General features: G+C 56.6%; 1 pseudogene; it reads right to left on the minus strand.

The window, feature by feature from the left end:
• Positions 1–23549, minus strand: part of LOC130026622 (polypeptide N-acetylgalactosaminyltransferase 12-like) — a 63002-nt pseudogene that overhangs the window by 8406 nt on the left and 31047 nt on the right.

The raw sequence follows: 23549 nt of genomic DNA on the forward strand, positions 1-23549 counted from the left end.
ACCATTAAAAGCACACCTCAAAACCCAACAAGGTAGACTCATGCAAGGGCAAGAGAGGTGTGAACCATCACACCCCACCACTGGTCCCCAGGATGAACCATCCAGAAAAGCAGCTGAAGCGCTGGAGACACAGTACAATGGGGTTGGGCACCTGCCTTGCATGTACCTGACACAGGTTCAGTTTCTGGCAGCTCCCACGGTCCCCTGAGCACCGCCAGGAGTGAGCCCTGAGTTTGGATTTCAACCAAATTCAAAAAGAAAATTTTTTTGAAAAAAAAAGACCCAAAAGGACAGTACCTTACGATGGGAGAAGGAAAGCCCTGCGTGGAAGATAAAATTTCTATTTGGTTCACTCTTTATGCAAAGCTGGGATGTTCTATTACTTAAAAAAAAAATTCCAGGGGCCAGAACACTAGTACAGCGAGTAGAGCATACTGCCTGGCATGGGGCCAACCCAGGTTCAATCCCCGGCATCCCATATGGTCCCCCGAGCACAGATAGGAGTCATCTCTGAGGGTAGAGCCCAGTGTAACCCCTAAGCACCACTGTGTGTGGCCCCAAAACAAAACAAGCAAGCAGAAAAGATGAAAAAATTTCTCACAAAAATTAAACAGAGGGGCTGGAGCGATAGCACAGTGGGTAGGGCGTTTGCCTTGCACGCGACTGACCCAAGTTTGATTCCCAGCATCCCATATGGTCCCCCAAGCACCGCCAGGAGTAATTTCTGAGCACAGAGACAGGAGGAACTCCTGAGCATCGCAGGGTGTGACCCAAAAAGCCAAAAAAAAAAATTAAACAGAAAATTTTAACATCATCAAAAAGCATGACCAATGGCATATGGTCTTGAAATGTAATATGCCAGACACAAGTTCATTGGGAATCCCACGGAAATGGCGGGGGTTCTCACAGAACTGTCACTCGGGGATTCTGAGGGCAGAGGGCGGCCTCAGGGGGTTCACTCGTTTAGAATGTGACTCTTGCTCCTGCCTGCACGTCCAGCCACTGAACCTGACCCCTTTAACAAGCTCTCCCGAGAATTCTTCTCGGTGTCAAACTCTGAATGTCACCCTGCTATCTACATACAGAGATGACTTCCTAAAGAGCTCAGCAAGCCTGGCGACCAAAGGTGGACCTGGAGGCAGGATGCTGTGTCTGGGGCCAACCTCGGCCCAGGGCAGCAGAGGGAAAGAAAAGAATCAGGGGACCTAGGAGGTTCCTTCCCTGCCTCCTGCTTTTCTAGTTAAAAGCACGTTCTGTGAGAAGGTCAGATGAGAGAAGCACATATATAGGCTGTCCACGTGTCCACTCTCAGGACACTGGACAAAAGGCCAAGGCGGGGGAAAGCCCAACAGGTTTTCATGAAATCCAGAGAGACAGAGGCATGGGGAGAGAGAGAGAGAGAGAGAGAGAGAGAGAGAGAGAGAGAGAGAGAGAGAGAGAAAGAGAGAGAGAGAGACAGACAAGCACGGCTACAGAAAGAGAGACAGACCCGAAAGGAGAATTCGAGGTTTTCTCCGCCCCAAACTTCCATTCCTGTATCATAAGACCCCAGATACTGAAAATATTTCTTACTCACAGCAAACAGCCCACCAGCCATTGTCGGGGACCTGGAAGAGTTGCAACACCTGCGTCTCAGTGCCAGCCGCAGGAACCCTTACCCAGGCCTGATCTGCCTTCATCAGTCTGGGAGCACTGGTGGTGGGGGGGCTCTGCTGGGAGTCCTAGCCGGGGAAGCTCCCAGACCCCTCCAAATAATCACAGAACTGCGTGTGATGCATGTGCTCTCGAGGGGTCAAGGGCAGGGACAGCTGTTTCCAGGGCGGAGAGGGTACAGGCCCGGGGCGTGTCCAGTATAGAGGAATGAACGGTGCTGGGAAGGCCTCAGCATGGGCAAAGTCTAAGCATGAGAGGACCCCGGCAGCTGCAGATGGACCCGGAGAGAGGGCGGAGAGAGCACATGGCTGGGAGGGTGGCGGGGTGGGCGGTGGTGGTGGTCTCACAGCAGAGCCCAGGCACTCACAGATGCAGCTGGGGGCTGCTGGAGGGCATGAAAGATGATTCTAGCACATTTCCCTGAAGCCCTCGATTCTGGCGTCTTCCCCGGCCCCCAGAGGTGGCTCAGGTCGAAAGCTGGAAGGGAAGCACCCCAGAGTGCAGATGTGGGTGTAGGAAACTGGTGGCAGCCGGGTCTCTGTGGTGGCACTGGGGGGCCCTCCCAGCACTGCAGGCTCAGAGTACACGGGGAAAGGTCAGTGGGACTCCTTGGTGGGGGATGGAAGAACAGGAGGGAGGGAAGACCAAGGAAGGGAGAGAAGAGAGAGAAAAGGGAGGGAGAGAAGGAGGGAGGGAGAGAAGGAGGGAGGGAGAGAAGGAGGGAGGGAGAGAGAGAGGAAGGGAGGGAGAGACGGAGGAAGGAAGGAAGGAAGGAAGGAAGGAAGGAAGGAAGGAAGGAAAGAGGGAGGGAGGGAAAGAAAAAAGGGAGAGAGTGAGGGAGGGAGGGAAGGAAGGAAGGAAGGAAGGAAGGAAGGAAGGAAGGAAGGAAGGAAGGAGTGGGGGAGGGAAGGAGGGAAAAGGGAGGGAGGGAGGGGTGCCAGCATGAGAGCACATTCACATGGCTTTAGGGTATAAGATTAGGGAACATGGTGACTGAAACATGCAAGAAAGCTGAGATCATGTGTGGAGTTCATGCACAATTCAATCAGCTAATCAGTGACTGAATAAATAGCAGTACTCCTACATTAAAAAAAAACTGAGATGAGACTGTGGGAGGGGCAGGCAACCGACCATGAAGCTGCTGCATGTGTGCATGTGTGTGGGTTTGTGCACATGTCTTCATATGTGTGCACTGGAGGAGGGAGTTGGGGGGGAGGGAGTATGTCTCGACATCACAGGCTGCATCTGTGACCTGACACATGATCCCTCCTCCTCTGCCTCAGTCTCTAAATCTGCTGTGTGAGGGGCAATGCCAGCGGCCCCCCAGTGGCCACTCCAGCAATCCGGGTGCCACCCTCAATCCGTCCTTTTTCCCAGATGTCAATCAGCTTCTCCAAATCCCCCCACCGCCCCGGAGGTCCCCCCACCCCCAGTCTCAGCCTCCGTCTTCTCCTGCGCCCGCATTTCTGACGGGGAAGTCTGCAGAGCCTCCTAACACATGCCTGGTCCCTGCACCCCATCCTGTGCCCACCAGCTCCCTCACCACGAGGCACCAGGAGTAATTCCGGAGTGCAGAGCCAGGAGTAACCCCGAGCCTCAGCAAGTGTGGCCCGAAAACTAAGCCAAACAAATGAAACAGAACACGAGCAGCCGGGCTCAGACCCAGGCTCACCCACTGACCAACGCTGACTCTCGGCCGCCCTCACCCTGCGCCCTCACCCATCCCCTAACTGGCTTCAGTCCCACAGAGGCCTGCCACTAAGTGCTCAGAGTCGTCACCATGGAGTCGCCACCTGACCCAGAACCCCACGCCCACTTGGACAGCCGGAAGTGGCAGCCAGCCACCTCGGGCCCTGGAGACTGGCACCAGTCCAGGGGGCAGGGCACCTGTGATATCAGTCCTCCCCGGGGCATGGCACACAACTCCTGGACGGCGGACACACCCACCGGAGGTGAAGGGGCCAACAAAACCGGCCACGTTGACACAAGGCAGAATTATGGGTTCCCAAGGCAAACATCTCGGGACCGGCAAGAAGGCAAACGCGAAGGGACAAAGCGTGGTGGCCTCATTCGCGTGAGGCGTCTGGAAGGGGGAAAGTTTTTGTGGGGGTGTGTTAGAGGCCATGGAGCCGTTAGGGGCTGGGGTTGACACACACCGCCTGACGGTTGGAGAGATTCTGCGAGGTCGAGGGAGAAGCGCGCTTGAGTCTCCCAAGTTATATATTTAAGAACGGTCAGAGCAGTACATTTTAGGATACATACTTCACCCTATTTTTATTTATCTTGTTTTGACTTTGGCTTTGGCTTTGGGACCACACCCGGCAATGCTCGGGAGCAACTTCTGGCTCTGCACTCAGGAATCACTCCTGGCGGTGCTCGGGAAACCATAACAGGGTGCCTGGGGGATCGAACCCAGGGCAAACTCCTGCAAGGCAAGCGCCCTACCCATGAACTATCTCTCCAGCCCCCTCACCTTTGTTTTTAAATAAACAAAATAGGCCAATGAATATGAACCCCACACTTAGAGCGGGGTGGGTGTAGAGTAAAAAAATAATCAGCAGATGCTTTAGAACAAAACCAGGTGGGGCCCCAGCGAAGCATCCCTGCCCTCCCCCCGGGCGTCTGCTGCAGTTGTTGGGGGGGGGGGGTGTTACGCTCCCAGCCAGTCCTGACCTGATGACATCGATGGGGGACTGCATCCGCTTCCGCTCCCGCTCAGGGACCACGTGCCACGTGAACACCAGCCGCCAGTCAAAGCCACCGATCTGAGGCTCTCCGGAGTTGCCCAGGTACTCAAAAGTGTTCCAGTCAATAACGTCGATCACGGGGCACACCACCGCCGTCTCCTCATCCCCGATCCTGCAGTGACCACACACACACACACACACACACACACACACACACACACACACACACCCAGATATGGCCAGGACCGGAGTGACCGGGAACGCCCGCGCCCCTTCCAAGCCATGCTCGCTCCCACTGAGGCCCAGTGTGTACCCTCAGGTCCCCTGCTTCTGGACCCTGCCTGGCATCGGTCCCCAATGCCACCCTCCAGCCTGGGATTCAGAGGGAGAGCGAGACACGATGATGGCTCTGCTCTCAGCCCCTGGCACTGGCCTGGGCCCCTGGGAGTCCAGCTGCCGGGACCCTCTTTGAAGCTGAGGAAGAGAAAGAAGCCATGAAGGGAGCCAGAGTGGGTGAGGACAGAGATGGGGAGGGTAGAGAGCAGCAGGGTGAGGCTGGGGGCCAGATGATGGACACCCACGCCTGGGAGAGAAGACAGTGGGTGCGTGTGCTCCAGAGGCCAGCTGCGCAGACCCTGAACCCCTCCCCCCGCATCCTTGTCCACGCCACATGGGGGCACAGCCCACCTGGAGAAGTCTGGGGGTGGCCGACAACAGTGATGCAGCATCAGGAGGGAGGAAGTGGAGGGAGTAAGGTGGGTCTGGGGGAAGGGCAGCCTGGAGTGGTTCCCCTCCCACCTGCATTTAAAACCCTTTCAAAGAATGATACTTAAAAGCATAGTTTAAGACTACAGGGGTAAGAAGATAAAAGTAACCCAGGCGAGGGCCATCTGCTTCCTGTCCATGATTCTGCTCATGGTTTCCTAGTGAGGCTAAGGAAGGTGGACGCCAGAGACACAGGACCCCAGGGAAGGTGCCTGCCCGACCGGTGGCTGCCCTGGTTCAATCCCCGGCACCCCATGTGGTCCCCTGAACACCACCAGGAGTGATCCCTGAATACAGAACCAAGAGTAAGCCCTGAGCACTCACGGGTAAGCCCCTTCACACACACAACTCCCCCCCCCCAAAAAATACAGGGGCTGGAGCCATAACACAGTGGGTAGGGCTTTTGCCTTCCACGCGGCTGACCCGGGTTTGATTCCCAGCATCCCACAGAATCCCCTGAGCACCACCAGGAATAATTCCTGAGTGCATGAGCCAGGAGTGACCCCCTGTGATTGCCGGGTGCGACCCATAAAAGCAAAACAGCGGGTAGGGCGTTCGCCTTACAAGCGGCCAACATGGCCGACCCGAGTTCGATTCCTCTGCCCCTCTTGGAGAGGCCGGCAAGCTACCGAGAGTATTGAATATGCCAGACACAGTAACAACAAAGTCTCCAATGGAGACGTTACTGGGCCCGCTCGAGCAAATCGACGATCAACGGGAGGGCCTTTACCTTACCTTACCTAATAAATAAATACATAAGAGAAATTACTGTGAATCACCATTTCTGTGGGTCCCTTCAGACTTGAGGAGCCCCAGGCAACACAGGTACTGGATGACCTGGGAAAGTCAGATCCACACCATCCTGTTCTTGGCCTCTCTGCCCATGGCAGCACTTTTCGACTCAGGCACCTGACCAGCGGCAGTAAAAGCAACTCCCCTATACCAGCAAGCCGTGGGTACAGCAGCGCCTGATACCCTCGAAGGTTCCCAGACCAGGGTCCCTGATCATGTGACCAGGGATGGAGCCGTGGCCTGAGACTGGGGGACAGGGCACCCAGGCCGAGCCCGAGGCCCACGGAGCTGGGTCTCCCGTGTTCCCACTGGGCACCGCCCACGCACCTCTGCAGCAGCGGCTCCAGCCAGCCCTCGTGGCACTCGCAGTGGCAGTCCAGGAAGGTGAGGATGTCGCCCTTGGCCCCCGAAGCCCTGAGCAACCTGGGCGCGCACCAGGCCCTCCCTCTTGGTGGCGCGGATGAGGCGCACCTTGGTCAGGTGGGCCAGCTCGGCTCCCAGGCGCTCCTTCAGGTGCTCTGGGGAGGAGAATGGGGCAGCCGGCTCACTCCCGCCCTGCCCGGGCAAGGGAAGGCTGGGACGGAGAACTCTAGAACCACCAGCAACGTTCCCACGTGCCCCCCTTGGACCCAGGCGCCCAGGTCTCAGGACTGTCAGGACTTGGTGCCCAGGTGGCTCTATCGGCATCGCCTCACGCTCACCTGCCCTGCACTCTGTCATGGGCAACGCTGTCATGGGCAACGCTGAATGACCCCGAATTCTCTCTCCACGATTTCCAGCCGAGTACATGGCCACCACCCAAAAGACATCAGTCCCCCAGGTTAAGATGTGTGATCCCAACGCCCCACCTGGTCCTCTGAGCACACCAGGAGTGAGCCCTGAGCACAGTGCCAGGAGCAAGCCCGGAGAACCGCCCAGCGGCCCCCAGAACAAACAAGCGAGACTACAGTCCTGAGCGTCCCCTGCAGCCAGGTGTGGCCAGGTGACTGTTCTTCTGCAGGGTGGGAGGTGAGACCCCCTACTAGGTGCTGCCCAAGTCCCCTGGACACCCTTCAGTACAGGTGGGAGTGAGAGAGAGAGGGGAGGGGCAAGGCTGGGGCAGCCCAGGGAGCACAGCACCCCAAAGAAGGCGAGTGTTCACCCCTGCCCCCACCCCTGGCCCCCACACCTGCCTCCACACCTGCCCTCACACCCTCCCTCACAGTTGGCCCCCAACACCTCTCCCCCACCTCTGTCCCCAAGACCTCTCTCTCACACCCACCCCCCAACACCTGCCCTCTACACCTGTTCCCCCATGCCTATAGCCCATACCTATCCCCCACACCTGTCCCCCACACCTGCTCCCACACCTGCCCTCTACAGCCATACCACAACTGCAGGGAGACGTTCCCTGTTATCTCCTGTAAATCACTGTTATCTAGAGCCTCGCAGAGAACAGCCCAGCACAGCTTTCAATCAGAACCCGTCCACAGCGAGAACCAGACAGAGCTCAGAGGCAAGAGCAGGGGAGGGGAGGATGGGGGTCAAGGGAGGGCAGGGTGGGGGGAGGGGAGGTCAGGGCAGGGTAGAGGGGAGGCCGGGTACCTCTACCGCTGAAATCATCCACCAGGATGACCTCCTCCAGCAGGATGTCTGGGGACATCTCGAGGACACTGTAAACGGTGCGAAGGAGGGTTGACCAAGCTTCGTTATAAAACGCGATGATCACGGACGTCGTTGGCAGACCTTCATAACTGTACTTCTGCTCTCTGCACCTGCAGAAGCAACACAGCCTCAGGGACGGGGAACACCCTGCACCAGGGCATCCCAGGCCTGGCACGGTGCTTCGAAGGACCTCTGAAGGGAACGTCAATCATGGTTGAGACCTGCCATACAATTTGGCCGCATCTTCTAGAAATGCTTTGCCCTGGAGCCTCCTGGAAGCCTCGGTAGCTCCCAAGAAAGGTTGTACAACGACACCCAAAAAGCCTGAAGTCATTCTGGTAAGGGCAGGCTGGGTCACCCACGAAGTCGTACTGTTGACATGGCCTCTAGGGACAGATGGCCCAGTGATGAACCTGGCTCAGATCCAATGCTACAGGGCCATCCCTGGGCCGGGATGGGATCCTCCAGAGCCAAACCTGATGGTGCCCAGGGGGCAGGCAGTGTCCAGGGAGGCACTTGGGTCTTTTCACACGGTCCCCTGACACTGAGCTCTCTCCCTGGTCTGAGGTTGTGTATTTAAGCTGGGCAGCAACGTTCACAGTTTTGCCACCCAAAACCTAGGCAGGCTCCAAAGACAGGAAGACGGTTCCATCCTCAGGCTGTGCAGGTTTCACCTCTGTCCACTCCCACTTCAACCCCACTGCCCAGCTTCTACTCAGCTCTCTCCTCCTCTGCCTGGCACCCTCCCTGCCCTCCTTCCAGAACCACCTGGAAAAAGCCCTGTGTGGAGAACACCTGTCTGGGGTGGCCGCTCCCTCCGGCCGTCGCCCGTTCCTGCATACCAAAAACTCATGTCCCCTCCACTCATCCCCTCCTCCCATTGCCCAAGTCTCCTCACAGACATGTTTGACTCATGCGAGGCTTGGGGCTGGGGCACAGGAATGCTAGGGACACTGGTGGACACCACGGGGCAGCCTTGTGGGGAGAGGAGGTTCGGGAACATGTATGTCTGACTGACAATCAAATCCATCTCTGATGGTGGGGCACAGGGTCACTGTGGGCTTGTGCTGTCTGGGGAGCCTGTGGGCAGTGAAGGGTTCCACACTGGGGTGAGGCTCTGGGCAGAGAAAGTCCATCCAGTCCTTGAGAGGTTTGGGAAATACCTGGAGGTTTGCAGGTCCTTTACCTGAGGCATGATCTGGCCACTAGGGGGCCTGGCACCCAGGAAGCATTGGGGGCAAGGTTGGGGCTCTTCCCGGTGGACACTGCAGTGGGGGTGTAGACACAACAGGCACCATGGGCATGGGCATGACATATCAGGTTCTGATCCATGGTGAGACCCCACAGGACAGCTCATGCTTCATTAAGAAGTATGAGCAGTTCCCTGGCAGGACCCGCCACACCCAATGCCACACACCCACACAGGCTGGGATGCATCCATTTGTAGAAACAATCTTGGAAACAGGACAGTGGCTGTCAGAGAGAATGATTCAGCCCTCTCCCCTGTCTCTCCTCTGCCACCAATTCATGATCCCCTAAACCGTCCCAGGTAGTGCCTAGAACTCAGTTGCTGACTGTTCCAGCCTCCATCCTTTTCAGGACTTCCTTTGCCAGAATAGAAAAAGTGCACTGGAGGAGGGGGAGCTCTCGGCTCAGACTTTTGCTTGGTCTGTAGCCCATGATTCTGTCTGCCAAGCCTAAGGGGAGGGAACCAAGCAGGCAACAAGAGGCAGAAGCGAAAAACTAGGCAGGACCTCTGAGAGACCCAGTCTAGGAGGTGGAGAAGATGGATGAGTCAGGAATCACCAAATTTGACAAGAATCAAATGTGAGGTTTGCTCTGACAAAATGGTGACCAGAACCAAATGGCAACCGGCTGAGTGGACAGCCACATTCCTGGAGTCAGAGATCACCTTGTTCCAGGTGAGGAAGACAAGACTTAATGCCCACCTGGTGACAGGAAGCCACCAGGCTTCATTCCAGGTTCCTTACCATTGACCCACGAACAGATGACTAGGAGCAGACCAAGACAACTCCAAAGGCCCCTTCATCTAACCCAGGGGGCGGGTGTACCATTGCCTCACCTGAGGTTCCGAGAGTCCGCGCGGGAGCGCCCCCAGTAAGCTACTCCTATTTCCATAACTTTATTTATATGTCTCTGTCCCTCTGTATGACCCGGACGGGGTTCCCAAATCTCTCACCGAGCAAGAGAGTGAGAGCAGTTTTCCCGAGCAGGGATGGAAGAGGCTCACAGGAACGCTCAAACAACGGAGCTTAGAAACTGGAGTCACTACTGTGGGAGCACCTGAGAGCAGTAGGCACCAATGTATGTTAGATGAAAGTTGTTACCGCAGAATCGAGGTAGCCTGTAAACAACCTACATAATTATGCTCTGACCTGCTAATGCCCGTTTGGGGGTAGCTGGGTAGAGCCTGCACACATGGAATACACTGGGATGCTTCCGGCAAACTCTTGGGTGCCACCTGTGTCTGGGTGAGACTCTGCAAGATCCTAAGAGAAAAAACTCCCAAGACAGTCGTTCAATGGGAGAACAGCTCTCCCCACCGGCAAGGGGTGAGAGGGGTCAAGCTGCTGATCCCCACAGTCTCCCAGCTCCCCAAACCTCAAGGCAAACCTGGACTTGGTGTTTCCAGAGCCCAGGGACCCAGAGGCCGGACACGGGGAGCTAAGCCCAGAGCCCCAGTAGAGGCTGCGAGAGGGTGTGCAGAACATGTGTGAGGTGTGCAGAACCGTGAGAGTGAATGGGCGACCCCAGGCCCATGGTGCAGGTAGAGGGGCAGGGCTATGAACTGGGCACCGAGGGGTAAACCAGGAGCTGCCTGTGACTGCCCTGGGCTGCCTTACCAGGAGTGTGACTCCCAGTAGAAATGTGACTGGCAGGAAGGGGCATGGCTGACCAAATTCCTGGAAATGACTGGAACAGGATGGCTCTTCCTTCTGAGGCTTTGCCATCTGGTCTGACACACGGATCTGGACACAATTCTTGTCACCAGTAGAGTGTCACTCAGCCAAGGCTGTCCCACCAGGTCCAGGCGTGCAGGAACAAAGAGGAGTCAGGGTCTGGTTCTCTATTTCATGGGGTCTGACCGTGCTGTGATGGTGGCAGTGGGACTTGTATTAGGGAACCTGATGGTCCACACAGAAGTGGGGCGCTATTCTCAGGGATCAGCTCTGTACAGACTCGGGGACACTAGAAACATGTTCCATCCACGGCCCCATCCTGCTCCACTGATAACAAACTGTCTTCCTGCCAGGGCAGTTGCCATGGAGAGGGACCCTGGCTGAGGGGACAGCACCTTGGACCCACCTGCTGCAGGAGCACTTTCAAGTCCTCATCCTGAGAAACCTGATGTGGCCACTAGGGGGCAAAGTGGGGTCTGTCCCTGGTGCCACTGCAGAGGGGAAAGGGGAAACAGGCACCAGGGACAGGGGAGGCCATGGAGGTGCTGCAGTGGAAGGCAGGGCTCTGGGTGCTGCATCCTGCCCTCCCTCCTGGGGACGCATCCGGGATTGAGACCTTCAACCCTTGGGGTGGACTCTCCTGGGGTCATTGACAGGCTTCACACAGGGGCAGGCAGGTGAAGCGTCTTGGCATGGTGACATGGCCAAGGCTTCCCACAATCTAGAAGCAATTGTCAACTACTGGCCAGACCTGCCCCGCCCAGTGACACACACACATGCCTTGGATAGATCCATTTATTGCAACAATCGTGAAAATCAGACAGTGGCAGTCAGGGAGAAAGCCCGCCTTCCTCCTTCCCCTCTTCTCAGCCAGCAATACAAAGTCCCCAAACAGCCCCAAAGAGTGTGTTGAATCCGGTGACTGTATGGTACCAGCGGCCAAGCTTCAGGGCTGTCATGCGCAGAAACAGGACCCCACAATGGGGAGGGGAGAGCTGAGTTGTAACTTCTGACCTCCAAATCATTGTTTGCTAGTGCTGGCGGGATATAACTGCCATCCTGATCCCTCGGATCTTGTGGAGGGGGACATCTCGGCCCCTCCAATACCTGGGGTCTAGTGTGGGGGGACACATCGGCACCCCCGATCCTGGCGTCTAGTGGTGGGAGGCATCTCTGGCCCCCCCTCGATCAATGGCGTCTACTGGTAGGGGGAGGCATCTCTGCTCCCCCATCCCTGGCATCTAGTGATTGGGGGTCATCTCTGGCCCCACCGATCCCTGGCGTCTAGTGGTGAGGGGCATATCTGCCCCCCTGATCAATGGCGTCTAGTGGTGGGGGGGCATGTCTGGCCCCCCCTCGATCAATGGCGTCTAGTGGTGGGGGGAGGCATCTCTGGCCCCCCAGATCCCTGGCGTCTAGTGGTAGGGGGGGTAACTCTGGCCCCCCCAATCCCTCGTGTCTAGTGGTGGGGGGACATCTCTGACCCCCCATCCCTGGCATCTAGTGGTTGGGGTGGCATCTCTGGTCCCCACGATCCCTGGCGTCTAGTGGTGTGGAGGCATCACTGGCCCCCCCGATCCCTGGCGTCTAGTGGTGGGGGGGCATCTCTGGCCCCCCGATCCCTGGCGTCTAGTGGTGGGGAGGCATCACTGGCCCCCCCATCCCTGGCGTCTAGTGGTGGGGGGGGCATCACTGGACCCCCCGATCCCTGGTGTCTAGTGGTGGGGATGCATCACTGGCCCCCCCATCCCTGGCGTCTAGTGGTGGGGGGGCATCACTGGACCCCCCGATCCCTGGTGTCTAGTGGTGGGGAGGCATCACTGGCCCCCCCACCCCTGGCGTCTAGTGGTGGGGGGGCATCTCTGGCCCCCCCGATCCCTGGTGTCTATTGGTGGGAAGGCATCACTGGCCCTCCCCATCCCTGGCGTCTAGTGGTGGGGGGGCATCTCTGGCCCCCCCGATCCCTGGTGTCTATTGGTGGGAAGGCATCACTGGCCCCCCCCACCCCTGGCATCTAGTGGTGAGGGGGCATCTCTGGCCCCCCCGATCCCTGGTGTCTAGTGGTGGGGAGGCATCATTGGCCCCCCCATCCCTGGCGTCTAGTGGTGGGGGGGCATCACTGGCCCCCCCGATCCCTGGTGTCTAGTGGTGGGGGGGCATCTCTGGCCCCCCGATCCCTGGCGTCTAGTGGTGGGGAGGCATCACTGGCCCCCCCATCCCTGGCATCTAGTGGTGGGGGGGCATCTCTGGCCCCCACGATCCCCGGTGTCTAGTGGTGGGGGGGCATCACTGGCCCCCTGATCCCTGGTGTCTATTGGTGGGGGGCATCTCTGGCCCCCCCTTGATCCTTGCCCTCTAGTGGGGGGGGGGAATCTCTGCCTCCCCCGATCCCTGGCGTCTAGTGATGGCTTGATCCTTGCCCTCTAGTGGGGGGGGAATCTCTGGCCCCCCCTGATCCCTGGTGTCTAGTGGGGGGGGGGCATCTCTGACCCCCCTTGATCCTTGCCCTCTAGTGGGGGGAAATCTCTGCCCCACCGATCCCTGGAAACTAGTGGGGGGGCATCTCTGGCCCCCCCTTGATCCTTGCCCTCTAGTGGGGGGGGAAATCTCTGGCCCCCCGATCCCTGGCGTCTAGTGGTGGAGGGGCATCTCTGGCTCCCCCTTGATCCTTGCCATCTAGTGGGAGCGGAATCTCTGACCCCCACCCGATCCCTGGCGTCTAGTGCTGGGGGGGATCTCTGGCCCCCCCTTGATCCTTGCCCTCTAGTGGGGGGCAGAATCTCTGGCCCCACCGATCCCTGGCGTCTAGTGGTGGGGGGCCATCTCTGGCACCCCCATTTCCTGGGGTCTAGTCGAGGGGGAAACTGTGCCCCCTGATTCCTGGGGTGCCTTGGGGTGGGGACATTTCTTACCCCACATCTCGGGGTCTAGTGGATGGAGACTTTACTGTCCCCCTGATATCCTGTGTATTGAGATGGAGAATAGTTGTGCCTTTGCCCTGATCCCTGGTCTTGCAGTGAGGGATATCCCTGGTTCTAGTGGAGGGAGAAGAGCAAAGGGCCAAGGCAGAAGGCAGAACTCCGGTGGCGTTGGGAGGACGGGTCTGGGCGAGATCAATTGGGTGAGAGCGGCAGGGTGCATAGGTGCAGTAAAATCGAGGTGTCAGCTGGGTGTCAGGCTGCCAGTGCTGTTCTTGCTGACCAGCTGCGTTTTCTGGATTTTAGGCGGGTCATTACAGGACCTGGGTCTGATGTGGGTGGACTCCTCTTCCTTAAGGACAGCAACAGGAGCGTCTCTGGATCTCACACAGGCCATGTTCCCTGCCCCCTGGGACTTGACTGACTCCTCCAGCTCCTGGACTCTGGCACTCCTCCTGCCTGGCCCCCTGTGCCTCCTCCTTGTCTGTGGCCTCCAGCTCCTCACGTTTTGTGTCCAGGAGCACCTGTGTGTTGTTCGTCTCCACGCCAATCCCTTTGGAGTGGATGGGATGTGGCGCAGCATAAGGGTCTCAGCCAAGCAGGGGAGGTGGGGGGCTGGGGGTGGGGCCGCCTGGCTCCCCTCCCCAGTAGCCCCGACCTCTGACCCACAGGGGCTGTCACTCACCCTTTTCCAGGACTCCTCTCCACTTTACCAGGTTCTGCAGCTGCTGTTTCTGCTGCTGAGTCCCACAGAAGAGCACCTGGGGTGAAGGCACTAGCTGAGGAGGCAGGTCTAGGGCCTTCCTGCCCCAGAGCCCATGGCCCCTCTCTCACCTGGTCTCCCTCAGCTCCCTGATGGCGGCCTCCAGCAGGGCCTGCTGTCTTGGTGGCACCTGCAGCAGCTGGTCTATGGGTTGTTTTTGCCGCAGCATCCGCTGGTACAGCTGCTCCTCCTTGGAGCCCAGGTGACGGCGGGCATCCAGGTGCTCTTGTCGGCAGCTGTGTGCATTTCCAGGTACCAGCAGAAAATTCCCCCGGGAAGCCACTGACACTGCACCTTTTCGTCGTGCACCGGCATCTGTGGGAGGTAGGACAGTGTCTGTGAGGACAGGCAGGAGGGCCGACTACTTCCCAGCCAGGAGATGCAGGGCTCAGACCCTCAACCACAGGCCCCCATGGGGTCTTTGTCCCAGAGCCTAGGAGTTGGGTCTCCCTCTGCCTCGGACCCTGACTCCTACCTGGCAACTGCCAACTCCAGACCCCTCTGTGTAGTGTGGGCCAGTCAGTGCCACCACAGCCCTCAGTTAGGGCATTCTGACCTGTCCTTCCTGCCATCACCCAAGACAGGCTCTTGGCCTCACAGGGGGTCTCACCAGCCCATTTCACAGACCAGGAAAGTCACAGCCCAGAAGACTGAATTGTTATGCCCCAAGAATACCCCAGGGTGGAGGGGAGCTGATGGCCAGCAAACCCCTGCACCCTCTCTCAAAACTCTTCGTGTTCGGCAACTTTTCCTGGGCTCGCCGTGAAGACATGTTGGAATGATAGGTGATAATTGGAGATGATAGGAGACTCGCTCAGCTCCAAGACTGGGGAATGTTACCCAGACCCCTTCCCAGACCCAGACTGTTACAGAGACACAGCTCGAGCCTGGCCGGGCTCCCGGTCGGCCACCACACAGCCCTCAGACTCCAGGCGGCACTGTGCCCGCTTCTCTCACCCCAGCTCAGTCCCCTCAGCCCCCACTCGCATCCGCAGTTGTTCTCCGGGTTCACCCGTTGTTCCTGGAACCTCCTGCCTCCACCTGTCCTTGGAAATGTTGTCAACGATGTGGCTGTTTCAGGGGCACCCAGAGGCCGATAAATCTGAGAGGAAGCAGTCAGTCAAGGACCCCAGAACTTCAACCCCACCCAAACTTCATGGTCCACAGCCCCGACTCTTGGTTCCTCCTGCTCATCTCGGGGGCTGCTCATTTCTTACCGCCATCTGCTGCTCCGGGCACCTTACTAAGTAGATTATTTCCTGCTTTGGACCCACTGAAGCCCTCCTGGCAGTGCTGGCAGGGACACGAGGGACAACTAGAAACAAGCGTTCTATGTCCCGGCCCTAGAGCTCTCTGCATTTTCATGGTCGTAACATTCTGGGGAGTGGACAGCAGACCCCATCTCCTCTGGCTGCCCGCGGAGCAGGACACAGGTGCGGAGGGACGGGGAGACTCGCCCAGCTCCTGCTCCCAGCCTGTCTCCCCTGTCACAGTTCCCCATTCACAGGGCCCCTCCCTCAACACTCGAAGTCAGTCCTCCCCGCCTTGCCCTCCTCAGACATCACATGCTTCAAGCTCCTGGTGCTGTGCACCAGACCAAATCACTCTCCCCTAAAGGATGACGCTCTGCCAAGCAATCTTCCGCCTTTATAAGATACACTTGATGTTTTAAAATTCTGTTCTTTCAGCTCTTTCTGTCCCAAACAAGAGGGAAGGGGTGTTTTCGCACAGTTAGACCCACTGCCAGGAGGGTCTGTGATGAGGGGTCTGGGAGTCGGGGACCCTGCTTTGACTCCCCAGCTCCTCAGTGCTGCCCTGAGTTCCCACCCCCATTGTTTCCTGAGCTGGGGAGCCAGTGTCCAGCCACCCAGGTCTTTGGACAGCAGGAGCCCAGGAGTTCCTATTCTGGCGACAGGAACGGACAGGTCCTGGAGAGGGGCTCTCTGGGGACTCCCATCCCAGAGTCCCGGGAGACCCTGAGGAGGACAGAGGCTGCTGGGGACAAAACTGCCGGAAGACTTGCTGGAAATGGGCCCGGGCTTGATCCTGTGCCCTTGGGGCCATACACTGACCAGTGCAGGACCAACGCAGGGCCTTTTCTTACCGTCCGTTGCGCTCTGCCAATTTCCAACGTTCCCCTAGAGATGACCCCTAGAGGTGACCCGTAGATGACCCGTAGAAGGGTCACCATCTGGAGCTGACCCCTAGATGACCCCTCTGAAGGGTCAACAGGGCAAAGGTGTGATGGGGCCACTTCTCCCTCAAGCATCCTTGAGAAAGGGTGCCCCGAGGGTCGGGGCCACGAGCATTTTTTACAGGCAGGGATGGGGGTGTGGCCTCGGGGCTGCAACCCCATTGGCCAGGGAGAAATCTAGAGCTCCAGGGGTAACCTCACAATGAAGGCTGCACCAGCCTCTGCCCTGGTGGGCCTGACGGGCCTCCCCGCCCCCAGTCAGACCCTCTGGCACTGTCCCCTACCGACGATGGTGGCTTGGAACTCTGTGGGCCCCACGGTGGGCCAGGAGCACTGACCTTTTCGGTCTCCCGTAGCTCAGTCCACGACGTTCTCATTCCCAGAGACCACGTTCCCCCCTGCCCAGGCTGGGGTGCAGCTGCCAGGATTCGCCCCTGAGCACCCCTAGGTCTGGCCTGGCTGCTGCTGTGGGAGCCCAGCGAGCCTGGCAGAGGGGCTGTCCTGGTCGCTGTCCCCACCGCCCTTCACTCCCCAGGCCCCTCTCCTTTCTCTCCTTGGAGCCCCTGCCCTCCCTGCCCTTCCTCTCTCCTCTCCTCAGGCCCGCAGAGTTCTTGCTCCCGCCTTATCCGGTGTCCACGTTCTCTCTGTCCTGTCTCTGCTTCTTCCCAGACTCGCAGCAGCCACTTTGTGGGGCTTTTGAGCCCGCAGACCCAGTTAGTCCCTTACCAGTTCCCCATGTTGCACAGAGACTTCCCTTTCTGAGCCCTGGAGGGCTCTTAATGACCCCACAGAACCTCCCTATCCCAGCTCTGCCCCTTTCTCTGAGACACAGTCCATCCTATTGGGAGCTGGACACCAGAGTTGGCCTTGGGGAAGCTGGACGCTTCTCTCATGTTGCTCCCGGCCTGTTCTGGAAATCCCTCTCAATACACACACTCCCACCTAGGGCCGCTCAGCCTGGCCACGCTGCCCTCACGAGTCCTGCATCCTGAAAGGAACCCCAACTCCCCCATATCGCCCGTGCCCACTATGGCACCCCCGAGTGCCCCTGTTCTCCCTGCCCTGAGCACATTCAGGCCCCAGTGGTCTGCGGCTGTCTCCTGTAGCTCTGACATCTCCCCCTCTCACTTTTGCTGGTCTGAGAATCAAATCCATCCCTGATGGTGGGGCATAGGGTCACTGTGGGCTTGTGCTGTCTGGGGACCCCGTGGGCAGTGAAGGGTTCCACACTGGGCTTAGGCTCTGGGCAGAGAAAGTCCATCCAGTCCTTGAGACGTTTGGGAAATACCTGGAGGTTTGCAGGTTCTTTTCCTGAGGCATGATATGGCCACTAAGGGGCCTGGCCCCCAGGAAGCATTGGGGGCAAGGTAGGGGCTCTTCCCGGTGGGCACTGCAGAGGGGGTGTACACGGAATAGGCCCCATGGCATGGGCATGTCATGTCAGGTTCTGATCCATGGTGAGACCCCCACAGGACAGCTCATGCTTCATCAAGAAGCATGAGCCGTTCCCTGGCAGGACCCACACACCCAATGCCACACACCCACACTGGCTGGGATGCATCCATTTGTAGAAACAATCTTGGAAACAGGACAGTGGCTGTCAGGGAGACTGATTCAGCCCTCTCCCCTCTCTCTCCTCTGCCACCAATTCATGATCCCCTAAACTGTCCCAGGTAGTGCCTAGAACTCAGTTGCTGACTGTTCCAGCCTCCATCCTTTTCAGGACTTCCTTTCCCAGAATAGAAAAAGTGGACTGGAGGAGGGGGAGCTCTCGGCTCAGACTTTTGCTTGGTCTGTAGCCCATGAACCAAAGGTTTGAGTGTGGCCTCGTTTTCCCTGGGTCAAGGAGGGGTAGATGGTTGTACCCAAGTGCTGTTTTGAAAATCAGATGCTCTGAATGAGTGTTTCCTCTAAGCACTGAGATCCTTCCAAGTACTGCTTCATTGACCCTCATGGCCTGTGTACATACCTGAGAGGTTTGGGGTTTGTGGGGATCTCTATTTGCTCCAGCCTTTGTGATCAGGAGACCCTGTGGTGCCAGGGAACGTTCTTGACCTCATGCATCCCAAGCCTGTACTGAGTCTCCTGAGATTTCTCTCTGGCCTTCTGGACAGAATTTTAACTCAAAAAAGTGGAAAATGCCCTGGACCATGCAAGGACAGCCCACAAACCGGAAATATCTCAACATTTAGGTGGGAAAGCAGGGGTGAGGTGTCATCCTCCACTCCTCTCTCCTGGGATGTAGTCTAAGGTGGGGGGTGGGGAGGTGGTCATTTATTATTGCTACTCTTTGAACTATTTCTATGGCGGTGAGTATTTCTGCTCCTGGGACTCCTTATTGTGTAGTGTTGGAGGACATGTCTCCTATCTGAGCTCTGTTCTCTGTTGTGGGATATTTCTTACCCCAGAGCTCTTGTGTCTAGTATTGGAAAACAATTTTCCCCAACATCCCTAGTGTTATTTTCTGGAGGAAATTTCAGCTCTGCTCATCCCTGGTGCCAAGTAATTGTGAACATTTCTCTCCCCGGAACCCTGCTGTCTATTGTTAGGGGAAACCTCTGCACCCCATGTCACTGGTGCCTACTGCTTGGGGCCTGTTTTTGCCTCCCAGACCACTAGTGTCTATTATTGGGGGACATTTGTGCCCCCCACATCCCCGGTGCCCAGTGTTGGGGGAGATTTCTGCCTCCAGATGCACAGTCTTGCCCACACTACGAGCTTGTCCTTCTTGACTGTTACCACCTCCATCTCCTAGGGCTTTATGATCTCCACTGTGTTCGCCTCTACTTCAGTGCCCTTGGATTGACTGAAACTGGATAGACTGCGGGGCAGCCCCAGGCTCTCAGCCAACCAAGGGAGGTGGAGGGCTCGGGAGCAGGGTCTGCCTGGTTCTGCCCCCAGAGTGTCCTGCCTCTTGACCCCCACTGGGGTCAAGTCCTGGCCAAGTCCTGGCCAAGTCCTGGTCTGAGTCAGGCCACTGTGGAATGTCCAAGTGGACTGTCACTGCTCAGGCAGAGTCACAAGTGGAGGGCCAGTGCTGTCACCCCCTTTCCCTCCCTCACCCCTTCCCACTAGCAGGGAAATCCCTCTTATGGCCTCTAAGAACTTGAGCAATCCTTCCTTAGGGCACTGGGAAAAGGCCGGCCCTGTCTGCTTGCAGCACTTTTCTTTGGGTGCTGGCACCACACCCAGGCTTTACTCCTGACTTAGTTCAGGGACCATACCTAGTGGACCTAGGGGGGCCCATTGATCCAACGTCAGCAGTGTGCAAGACGATCACTTTATCTGCTGGACTAATACCCTGCTCCAAGCAGTACTTTTCTTTCAGCTGCTTCCCACCTAAATCTCCTTCCTGTAGAGATGGGCTCCCTTAAAGATACCCCACTCCCCCATCTGTCCGGCACAGTGCCCAGGGAGATAGCCCCGTGGAACCCGAAGCTTCCACTCCCAAGCACTTTCAGACTTTTCAAGAATGGGCCCCAGGGATATTGCAGGGTTTAAGGTGCTTGCCTTGATGCAGCCCAGCCCTGTTCAAGTCCTGATACTAGGATCTCCTGAGCCCTGCTGAAGAGGAGAGGGGACCTCTGCCCACATTTCCTGCAGGCTAACTTCAGACAGGCTATCCTGGAGAGCAGGAGCTGCAATGAGGCACAGGGTCTGGGGGAGACGAGACAGCCACGGAAATCACCCGGGATGTCCCAGAGGTGGTCTGTCACACTGTTCAACTTAGAAACCTGGGAAAATCCCCCAAATTTTCCTACGTTATTCATATGCTCCAGATCCTTATCTGCACCAAGAAAGCTTGGTCATTTCTTGTTCCATACTCTCCGGTCAGCTGCTCGGTAATACCCTGTCGCCCATCAGATCTGCTGTAAAACTGATCTCTCGCCTTGTGCGGTGTTCAGACTTTGGAGCTGTTCATTCCATTAGCACTATTATCTCATCATGTTCTCCCACTTGCCAAAATGTGCTTTTTTTTTTCCTTTATGGGTCACACCTAGCGATGCACAGGGGTTACTCCTGGCTCATGCACTTAGGAATTACTCCTGGTGGTACTCAGGAAACCATATGGGATTCTGGGAATCAAATCCAGGTCAGCCCCGTGCAAGACAAACACCCTACTCACTGTGCTATCACTCCAGTCCCTGCTGCTTGGTTTTTAGTTAGCTTTAGGCAGAAATTTTAGCAAAGTACGTATGTGTTCATAGTCGTTGAAAACTCAAGATTATATTAGTGCTGCAATTCTCATTTGTGAAACAACAAAACTCACTACCAAGCAGGGGAGAAAGCAAGACAAGACCAAAAGGAAAAAGAGCAACAACCAAGCAGTGGCACCTGGTGCACAGGAGGATTTGGCAGAGAGCATGGAGGCTGGGTGGCACTGCCACTCGTCCAGTGGAGACAGCACTACCCCAATAGAGTTGTTAAGGCCAGGCCCCAGCACCTCCAGTGGAGACAGCACTACCCCAGTGGAGAGGTTAAGGCCATACCCCAGCACCTCCAGTGTGCCCTTGGTCTAGAGGAGGCGAGAACTGGCAGGGCAGACAAGGGGCAGGGAGAAAGAGGGGAGCCGGAGCAGGAGCAGGAGTCAGGGGTGGAGGATCGGGAGGGGCAGAAGGCAGGCCCCAGATCATTGGCCCAGAGGGCCATGCCAAACTGCAGGAGAGAACAAAGTGCCTATATGACAGCAGACAAGCTGTGACCCTCTGTGAATGGGAGTGGCAGACATTCAAAGTTGGGTAGCTTCCAGAAATGTCTACTGACATCAGGACCACTTGGACAGTCTGACAGAGTCACAGGGAGTCCCCAGGCAGGCAGGGAAGGCAGGGTAACTTGGTACCTACACTCCCAAGAAAAGCCTCGTGGAAACGGTCGCCCCATGACCTCCAAGACAGGGCAACATAGGAAGCAGAGCTCGATGAAGGTATCGGATGTGCAGCCCTTCCCTGCTTTTGCTGGGCCTGAGAATCCATGGTCTCAGCAGATGCTGGGGGTTCCATATGGAAAACAAGGTTCTCCCTGTTCCCCACTTTAGTATCTTACTGGTGTTAGAGCTTCCGACAGAGCTAGAAGCACAAATAAATGTCCACCTTAACACTGTGTATTCCCACTTTGGAAAATACCCTCTCCAGGCGCCCTCTAATGGCAGTATCATGCCCCTCTGCTGGTAAACTCATGCTAGGAGTGAGCCTCCAGAGACAGCTGCAATGTCCGGTAGCCCGTGAGGTGTGCCTAGGGATAGGGAAAGATACTGCGCAGGTGTGGGAGGCAGGAATAGTGGTGGGATGCAGCTCAACTGGGAGCAACCCATTGGCCTCAGTTGAGAAGTCATGACCTGCGCCGAGTCAGTGTGGTCGGTCCTGCTGGTCACCTTGTGGTACCCAGCCCTTCCACTCTCTTGAGTCTGTTTTCCTCTAGTGCCCAATGATTGACAGGCTTGAACCTCAAAAGATGTGTTTCTCCCTTTGCAAATTGTTCCAGGAAGCAGACCCCCGTTTGCCTTTGGGCCAAAGGATCCAGAGACAGGAGGAATCCTCAGTTAGTGTGGACCCGTTGCCCAAGGATTCAAAAACTCGGACACCTTCTTCAGGAAGACCCTGGCTCTGGACTTAAGGAAATCCTTGTTGGAGCCCTAGAATGCACCATCCTGCAGTCTGTAGATGATTCAGTCCTAGTGTCAGAAGCCAAGAGGACTGAAAGAGAGCCTCAGAGGCTCTGCTCCAGCTCTTGGTTGAGGCTGGGCACCACACCTCCTGGAAGAATGAGCATTTAGAAGTGAAAAAAAGAAAAATAACCCCAAAAAACCCTTTCTAATCAGCAGTAGGGCGCAGAGGCAAAGAGGTTGATCCTCTTAGTGCCTGAGAAAGGGCACCAGGTTCTAGGTGCCCTGACCCAGGGTAGGGCCATTGGCAGAGGTCTGGGCATACCTGTCTCTGAGGCAGGGGGCTCTGATCTCTCCCTGTGCCACAGAGGTAAACAAACTATCTACCTCCAGGTCCCCATTCAGGGGTGACACTGATGACTAACAAAGGGCCCCAGTGGCTACCAATTGCCCAGATGGCACAGTCCCTGGGATTATGTGAAAATCCACGTCTAACTTTTGCGACTCTAGATTTTGGTGTGAAAACCCACTCTAACGTTCGCGACCCCAGCCTTTCTGCCTATCGGATGGGACCACATCCTCTGACTTGCAAGGAGCAGTGGATTAAATCTCTTGCTCAGAACCACTGAACAGTTCAGGAGCAGTTTCCAAGCTGAGTGGCATCCGGATAAAGACCATAAGAAAGAAGCCCTGAACCCTCTGGAAAGGCTAAGAGGGGCGCGCTCGGGGAGGGATAGGGACAAGCACGAAACATGGTGAGACCCCACGATCTCTATATTTCATATTAAAAATTGAAATTTATTTCTTTGGATTTATTTTTTGATTGGGTTTTTATTTCATGTTTTGAGTTTGTTTCTGCATATATGGATGTGTTGGCGGCGGTGTAACTTTTTTTATCCAAGTATTTTTAAAAATTTTTTTATTAGTGAAACACCATGAGGTACAGTTATAGACTTACAAATTTTTCTGCTTGGTATTCAGTCACACAACGATCAAGTAACCATCCCTCCACCAGCGCCCATCCTCCACCACCACGGGTCCCAGCATCCCTCCCACCCCCCCCCCATCCCCCCTCCCCACCCTGCCTCTGTGGAAGGGCATTCCCCCTTGTTCTCTTTCTCCTTTTGGGTGCTGTGGTTTGCAAGAGAGGCACTGAGTGGCAATCATGCTTGGTCTATAGTCTACTTTCAGCATGCTTGTCCCACCCTGGGAGGATCCTCCCAACACCCATTATTTGGTGCTCTCTGCTCTATCTGAGCCTCCTTGGAGGCTGTGTAACTTTTTTACATGCAGAGTACGAGTCTCAATGTTGTTCTGTTTGGGTCATCCCGCCACTCCTAGTACGCAGTATCCCTGCCATGGGGGCACGTCTGCAATTGCTTTGTGTAGCCGTAGAGCCTCATAGTCCCATAGCCCCATTCCTCAATGGGAAGGGGCAGAGGAGGGGAGAAGGGAGGGGGCAGGAAGGAGGAGGGGGAGAGGAGAAGGGCGGGAAGGAAGAGGGAAGAAAGACAAGATTGGGGTAGATGAATATGATTTTGACAGGGTAGGTAAAAGACGGAATTACAGGTGAGTAAGAATTCTCTTTGACCCTTTTCAGGGGCATGCAG

Source organism: Sorex fumeus, unplaced genomic scaffold (genome assembly GCF_029834395.1).
Source record: "Sorex fumeus unplaced genomic scaffold, SorFum_2.1 ptg000034l, whole genome shotgun sequence".
NCBI lineage: Eukaryota > Metazoa > Chordata > Mammalia > Eulipotyphla > Soricidae > Sorex > Sorex fumeus.